We start from the raw sequence: 7,747 nt of genomic DNA on the forward strand, positions 1-7,747 counted from the left end.
GGCTATGGAAAGGCATCATGGGTAGGAAAAATAAAATACATGCACACACAAACAAGCATGATGTAGATCACTGCTATGGGGCTTCCATCATGCAACATAACCCTTGGTCGGGAGCCATCTGTGAAAACTCCCCTGCTATTTTATTGGCGGCACTGCTGCTATTTCTGGGTACCATACATATCAGAAGAACCTGCAAAAGACAATCAAGGGACCAGGAGCAGGAGAGACTCAGGGTTCTTGCAACACAGAATTTATTAACCACACATCCCTTGTCTGCTTATTCTGGGAGCGCATGATCAGCCTGCAGTGCATGTGCTCCAGATCCCTGAGGTTTTTCTCTCCAAATCATTTCCTGGGCCTCTGGCCTGGTGAGGACTGAGTGGTGATCCTGTCTTCTTGTGTGTTGAAGCTACACCAGTAACGGGCAAAGTCAACACTGTTCCTAAGTCGGGTCCTACAGAGACCGACAGGGTAAGGTCACCCCGGAGTCTAGGGGAAAGACAAGCGACGAATCTGTTTTATGAAAACAGAGGAGCGGGGAGAGGAGGACAAAGGAGAGAGGAGGGAGGGAGAGAAAATGAATGATCGAATGAATGAATGAATGAATGAGAGAACACGCCTCATGCACATGAGTGAGAATGAATGAATGAATGAATGAATGACTGAGGAACACGCCTCATGCACATGAGTGAGAGAAATGAATGAATGCAGGAATGACTGAGGGAACACGCCTCATGCACATGAGTGAGAATGAATGAATGAATGAATGACTGAGGAACACACCTCATGCACATGAGTGAGAGAAAATGAATGAATGAAGGAAGGAATGACTGAGGGAATACGCCTCATGCACATGAGTGAGAGAAAATGAATGAATGAAGGAATGAATGAGTGACTGAATGACTGAGGAACACGCCTCATGCACATGAGTGAGAGAAAATGAATGAATGAAGGAAGGAATGACTGAGGGAACACGCCCACACGGGCCACACCCAGCCAGAGCCACACCCACCACGTTTGGAAGCTCTGGTCCTGCCCCCTGATGTGGCCTTGGAAGCCCCGCCCACTGCAGCCACGCCCACTGTTCCAGGCACCACCTGCCTCAATTCCAATGAACCCGCCCCTGTAGGCCACGCCCTCAGTCTTCCCCGGACCAGCTCCCGCCCTCTCCTCTGGCCACGCCCTCACCCTCAGCCCCACCTAACAAGACCCCACCCTTACCCGGCCCCACCCTCATTAGCTCCAAGGGCTCTGCCTTCTCCCCCATGGGGTCCTTGAGGTTTGGGATGGGCGGGAGCAGATGCCAGAGGGCGGGGCCAATATCAGTGGCGGAGACTCTGTCAGCAGGGGCGGGGAGTCGGTCAGGAGGGGCGGGGACTCAGTCAGGAGGGGCGGGGATTCATTGCATACGGGAGCTTTTGCCCCAAAGTCTATTTGCATACATTTACATGCGCGTCACAGGGTCTAATTTGCATGTCTCCTCCCAACGAGGGACGGGCATGTGGTGTGGGTTTTGCATATCTAAACCCGCCCCGTGACGGTGCTCATTTGCATATGCAAATCTGCCCCTTCTGCCCAGCAGGGGAAGAAGCCCAGGGGAAGGGGCGTGGCCGCACCCAGGCCCCGCCCGTGACGTCACCTCCAGCAGAGCAGAAGCAGGGTCACCAGTGCCAACAGCCCCGCCCTCACGGCCACAAGTGTGGCCAACATCGTCACTGTCACCTGGATCCGCCCCCTGGCCGCAGTCAGCAGAGGGGGCGGAACACGGAATGGTCATGGACAGGGAGACCACGCCCTTGGCGAGACCGGAAGTGACCCCAGATACCCCTCCCTGAAGCGGAAGTGAGGGGAAATTTCCCCGCCAAAACCCTGTCACCCACGCAGAAGTGCCCCGAACATGTCCTTAGGGTCCCGGAAGTGACCCCAGCACACTAGGAGAAGCGGAAGTCACCCGGAAGCCACGCCTCCAAGCGGAAGTGACCTCTAAACCCTTCCATGGTCCTCATGGGGAAGCTCATGAGCGTCTGGGGAGGTGCCTGGGCTGGCGTGACATCACATGGGCGGGGCCGCACCTCACCCAACACCGGCCTCACTCCAGGGGCTGCAGTGTGTGACAGAGCCCGGGATTCGAACCCGGGAGTGGCTCTCGAAGGTCTGCGGGGCGGGGCCGGTGACATCACCGAGTCTTTTGTCCCTGGCCACACCCACATCCGGGACTCTACTCATGCTAGGTCTCTGGCTCTGAGTGAGGGCCCTGGGGAGGGGTCAGCAGGGAGCCCTGAGCAGTGACCCCGCCCCGCCCCGCCCACCTCGCTGATCTCGAACCCACAGGAGGCTGGCGTCCGCCATTGCACTCTGCCCGCAGCATGGGCGGGGCCAGGACCTGGGCGGGGCGGGGCAGGGCAAGAAGGGGCGGGGCGGGGAAGGCTAAGAGAGGTAGGGGCAGGGGGGAAGTGACAGGGCATAGGGGCTAAGTGAGCCACGCCCGTGCTCAGTGACACGCCCACTATCTCACTGCCTGCCTCCTCTGTGGAGCCCCGCCCCTTACGAAGGCCACACCTCTCTGCATATCCCAGCCCCGCCCCTGACCCACACCCTGTCTCTGAGGCCCCACCTCTCCCAGCGGGCCCAGCACTTCTGCCAAGGCTCCGCCCAACTCACCGAGTGACTCCGCCCCTACCTTGACCCCGCCCCAGCCCCTCACCCGCTGCCTACAGCCCCGGGCCCCGCCCATGCCCGTGACGTCATAGGTTACCGAGGTTTCAGGGGTCAGCACCCGACTCTGGGAACAGGATCCCGGCAGGCGTGGCGCCCAGCGAGGAAGACGCTGGTGTTGGTCACGTGACACAGACAGGAAGTGAGTGACCCCAGACCCTGGTGACCCCGCGGCGACCCCGCTCACACACACTGGCCCGAGCGGGGGCGGGGCCTAAGGAGCCATTGGTGGTGACATCACCAGGACCCTTGATTGACACCTTGCAGCCCTCCTGCACCTCCCATAGGAAACACGTCATTCAACCCAGGCTCCGCCCACGGGGGCGGGGACGCGTACAGAGGTGACGTCACCGCCCCGCCCAGCCCCCACTCCGCCTGGAATTAGCCACAAACTCTCATGTTCCCGCCCCCACCACGTCAATCACCATCGGCTCCGCCCACAGAGGATGGGGACACGGGACAGTGACGTCACGGCTGGAGCCCCGCCCCCTCCCGCAGACGGCCCTGCCACTTCCGTGAAAGCCCCGATCTTGGCCCAGCAGTCGTCAATCACCGCTGGCGTGTGACGTCATCGCGCCACCCCTCGGGCTCCGCCCACCGCTGCCTTAGGCTCCGCCCACCGCGGCCTCAGGTAGCTGCCAGGAAGCGGACCTTAGGAGTTGGCCACGCCCCCTGAGTGGTCACGCTGGAATCCAGGCCGCCCAGTCCCACCCGGCCCTGAGGCCACGCCCAGTCTCCTCCCCCCGCCCCGTGCCCCGAGCCCCCGCCCCTCACCAGGCTCGGCTCCCGTGGCTTTGGCGGAGGCGTCCTGTGGGCCCATTTATATTATTATGGGTTACGCAACTTCCTGCGGGCCGGGGCGGGGGTGAAGTCAGCGGCCAGGGCGCCGGGGCGGGGCCGGGTGTTCATCTGTTGTCGCCTGGGAGGGACTTCCGGAAGGCTCATGTCAATCAGACGGAAAGAGGGAGGGACTTCTGCGACCAGCACGGAGGCTGGAATCCCGGAGGGGCTTCGGCTTCGGCTTTTCCGTCAATCAGCCGCGGAAGGGAGGGACTTCCGCAACTCCCCTGTCCGTCTAAGGCGGGACTTCCGGGACCAGAAACTGAGGCGGGAATCACTGAGAGCCTTTGATTTCCTGGTGATCCGCAGCGACTGTCAATCAGCCCTGGAGGGGAGGGACTTCCGTGTGATCTCCCAGCTTCCTGTCCATCACCGGCAGAGAGGCTCCAGTCTGTCAAAGGGAAGCAGGCGGGACTTCCTGGACCAGAGACTGCAGACCTGGTTCCTCTCATGAATATGCAAATGAGAGCCCAGATCGGCTTTCGCTCATTAATATGCAAATGAGCATCCATGTGTCCTCCCCCCATGTTCCTTCACTTCCTCCTGACAGGGAATGGGGCGGGGCCGGACAGGAAGCGGGCTGTGTTGGGGTGACATCGTCAGGTGACTGTAGGGCGTGGTGACGTCAGGCGATGACGTCGTGGCTGTTCTTACCGCTGTCGCCGTGGCCGTCGTTGTTTTCGTTACTTTTATTATTATTGCTCTGGCTGCCGCTATCGTTGTTTGTCGTCGCTGTGCTCGCCGTGCCGGCCCCGCCCCCGCCATGGGAACCCGTGACCCCACCCGGGCCACGCCCCACGAGAATCCACAGAGGAAAACGCGGGTTTTCTCCCATTTGTTTTATGTAAATCAGGGGTGGGGCCTGACTCACAGGGGCGGAGTCATAGGGACATGGGCGGGGCCAGAGTCGCTGAGGGTGGAGTCACAGGGACATGGGCGGGGCCGGGGAAAGAGGGTGGAGTCACAGGACGGGGGCGAGTCCAGAGATGCAGGGGGGAGGAGTCACAGGGCCTTTAAGGGAGGGGCCAGAGACAGAGGGGAGGAGTCCAGGGTTAGGGGGCGGGGCCACGGAGACAGGAGGAAGGGAGCAGTGGGACTACGGTCATAGGGGGCGGAGTCACAGTTAGGTGACCAAAGGCACAGGGGCGGGGTTATGGGGCGGGGCCGGGGAGGCAGAGCCTGGCCTCACTTCAGCTTCACTAATTCACTCCAGGTCATTCGTTCGTTCACCCCAGCTCCTCCCCCAGCTCCATCTACAGAGTACAACCACACTGTTATTAGTGTTACTAGTGTTATTAAATTTTATTATTGTTATTCGTTATTATTATTGATTATTTTATTTCATTATTGTTGTTATTATTAATTATTGTTAATGTTTTACTTAATGTTTTTGTTATTATCTGTTATTGTTTTTATTGTTATTCGTTATTATTATTAATTATTTTTACTGATTGTTATTATTGCTTTGTTATTCACTATTATTATTGTTATTATTGCGTCATTTTGGTTATTATTTTATTATTTGTGGTATTATTATTTTATTATGATTATTATTTAATTACTATTTTATTATTTGCATTATTTTATTATTATTGTTTTTATTTGTATCATTTGTGTTTTTATTATTTTTTATTGATTGTCTTATTGTTTTTGCTATCATTTTTATTATCACACAGACGTCTGCGCACATACGTGTGATTCACACACAGCATACAAGCCATTTGCACACACTCGTGATTCACACATGGCAGGGACGCCCATGTCATTCGTGATTACATGCACACACGTCTGCAGACACACATGCATGATTCACACACAGCACACATGGTAAATATGTATGTGTGTATGTATGTATATATACATGTCTGACTGTATGTAGATTATATATCATGTGTATGTATTTAAGAAAGTATGTATGTGTGTCTGACTGTGTGTAGGCTATGTAGTGTGTGTATGTATGTAGGCATGTATGTGTGCATGTCTAACTATGTGTAGATTATGTAGCATGAGTATGTATGTAAGCACGTATGTGTGTATGCATGTACGTGTGTCTGACTTTGTTTCTTATCATGGCCGGGGAGTCCAGGAGACGATGTCAGAGACCCTGTCACATGAGTTACACGCAGCAGTGAGCTTCTTTACACACAATGACTGACATGAGTTACATGCAGCAGTGAGCTTCTTTACATATGATGAATGATGTGAGTTACACGTGGCAGTGAGCTTCTTTACACACGCTGACTGACATGACTTACACGTGGCAGTGAGCTTCTTTACAGATATTGAGTGACGTGAGTTACACACAGTAGTGAGCTTCTTACACACGATGAATGACATGAGTTACACGCAGCAGTGAGCTTCTTTACATATGATGAATGATGTGAGTTACACGCGGCAGTGAGCTTATTTACATATGATGAATGATGTGAGCTACACACAGCAGTGAGCTTCTCTGTACATGAAGAATGGAAGCTGTATGTGTGTCAGAGCCCCCCCGACATGTGAGTAACATGCAGAAGTGAGCTTCTCTAGACACGTGAGTTACATGCAGTTTTCTACTTTTTATTTGTTTGTTGATTGATTTTTCTCTGTGTAACAGCTCTGGCCGTACCACAACTCGCTCTGTAGACCGTGCTGGCCTCGAGCTCACAGAGATCCACCTGCCTGTGACTCCCATGTGCCGGGATCAACGCGTGCACCACCACCGCCTGGCATGTTTTATATTATTGATTATGTTTCCTGTCCAAGGCAGCCTGGTCAGGGTCAGGCACCAGATGCTGATTAGAAAGGAGAATTCTGCTCCATTGAAGAGAATGAGCGTCAGGCAGCAATGAGCTCCCTAACTGTTTACGCAATGAAACACGGTAAGGTGATCATCCACATATGTACAACACGCAAAAAATGATGGAGCTGAGCCAGGCGTCAGCGTGGGCATGCTTGCATTTAATCCCAGCACTCGGGAGGCAGGCGGATCTCTGTGAATTCGAGGCCAGCCTGGTCTACAGAGCGAGTTCCAGGACAGCCTCCAAAGCCACAGAGAAAGGCTGTCTTGGGGAAAAAACAAAAACAAAAAAAGAAAACAACATGTAACTGGTCATGTCCATGTATTTCAGTCTACTTCTTCACCCATGCATACAAAGGAAGCAGTTGGAAGAGATTTGGGAAGGGATGGAATCAAAAGATAGAAGCAGAAATTGGTGTAATACATTCTAATTATCAATTTGCAGAAATAACTTTTAAATAAAAAGATGCACTAGAGAGAAGGCTCAGCAATTCAGAGGACTTGGTGTTGTTACAAAGGACCTGGGTTCCATTTCCAGAACGCATGCCAGTTAACCATTTGCTGTAACTCCAGTCCCAGGCATCACCTGCCTTCATCCCACCTCTGTAAGTACTGTGCACAGACAGATGTGGGGAAAATACCCATTATAATTAAATTTTTAACAAGTTAGAAAACAAAAGGAATGGAATTCTCTACAGTGGTGTGACAGCCCCGAGACAGAGAGCAGCCAGGGCCAGTTGCAATGAACTCCTTATGGTGTTGCATGGAAGCAGCTGTGACTTTCTCCTGAGTCAGCCTGCTCAGAGGCAAAAGCAGCTTTGTTCTGAGGTTAACAGAGATCATCACAATCATTAATCTAAGAGCATAGTACAAAGTGCTGTTACCTGACTTTTCCCTGAAGTTTTCTGCATTTTTGTCATCTATCTTTTCTAACTGTGAGAATCGTGTCACTGATAGTTAATTTTTAGATCAACCATCAAGATTGATGGGTAGCATAGGATCTAAAACATTTTGTCATATAAGTTATTTTCAACTATATTGTGGTTCAAGATGAACTTGCCATTCTTTCTATCATTTTTTTATTTATATATGTCCCAGCATGACTTTGAGGTAATAATATCCCTAAATGTCTTTCATTCTACATTATGATCATGTTCAGAAGTAAATTTAATAATTGAGCACACTTAGGAATAGGCAGAAGCCTGCATGAATGTGTTTAGGCTCATTAAGTAAAATCCCCATGCTTTCTTTGCTTAGGAAAAGAGTGGTTTTTGAAATATCGCCCATACCCTCCTTGCTTCCTGAAGATAAGAGTTCTTTCTCCTTTCTTCTGTCTTGGCTGTTGGGATGACCATTGCTGGTAGTCAAACTTACCTCTGGAATTAACTAAAACCCAAACAGTTGGGTCAC

At 52.4% G+C, this 7,747-nt stretch overlaps 1 long non-coding RNA gene across 1 annotated transcript; it reads right to left on the minus strand.

Annotated features, from left to right (window-relative positions):
* Window positions 1–234: 234 nt before the first annotated feature.
* LOC121137994 lies at window positions 235–4,339 on the minus strand. Its single transcript, XR_005875241.1, has 2 exons — window positions 3,490–4,339; window positions 235–513 (listed from the first exon to the last, which is right to left on the minus strand). It is a non-coding gene; the product is annotated as an uncharacterized LOC121137994 (long non-coding RNA).
* Window positions 4,340–7,747: the final 3,408 nt, after the last annotated feature.

Source organism: Mesocricetus auratus, unplaced genomic scaffold (assembly GCF_017639785.1).
Source record: "Mesocricetus auratus isolate SY011 unplaced genomic scaffold, BCM_Maur_2.0 contig_2225_pilon_subseq_3530475:3546976_obj, whole genome shotgun sequence".
NCBI classification, from domain to species: Eukaryota; Metazoa; Chordata; class Mammalia; order Rodentia; family Cricetidae; genus Mesocricetus; species Mesocricetus auratus.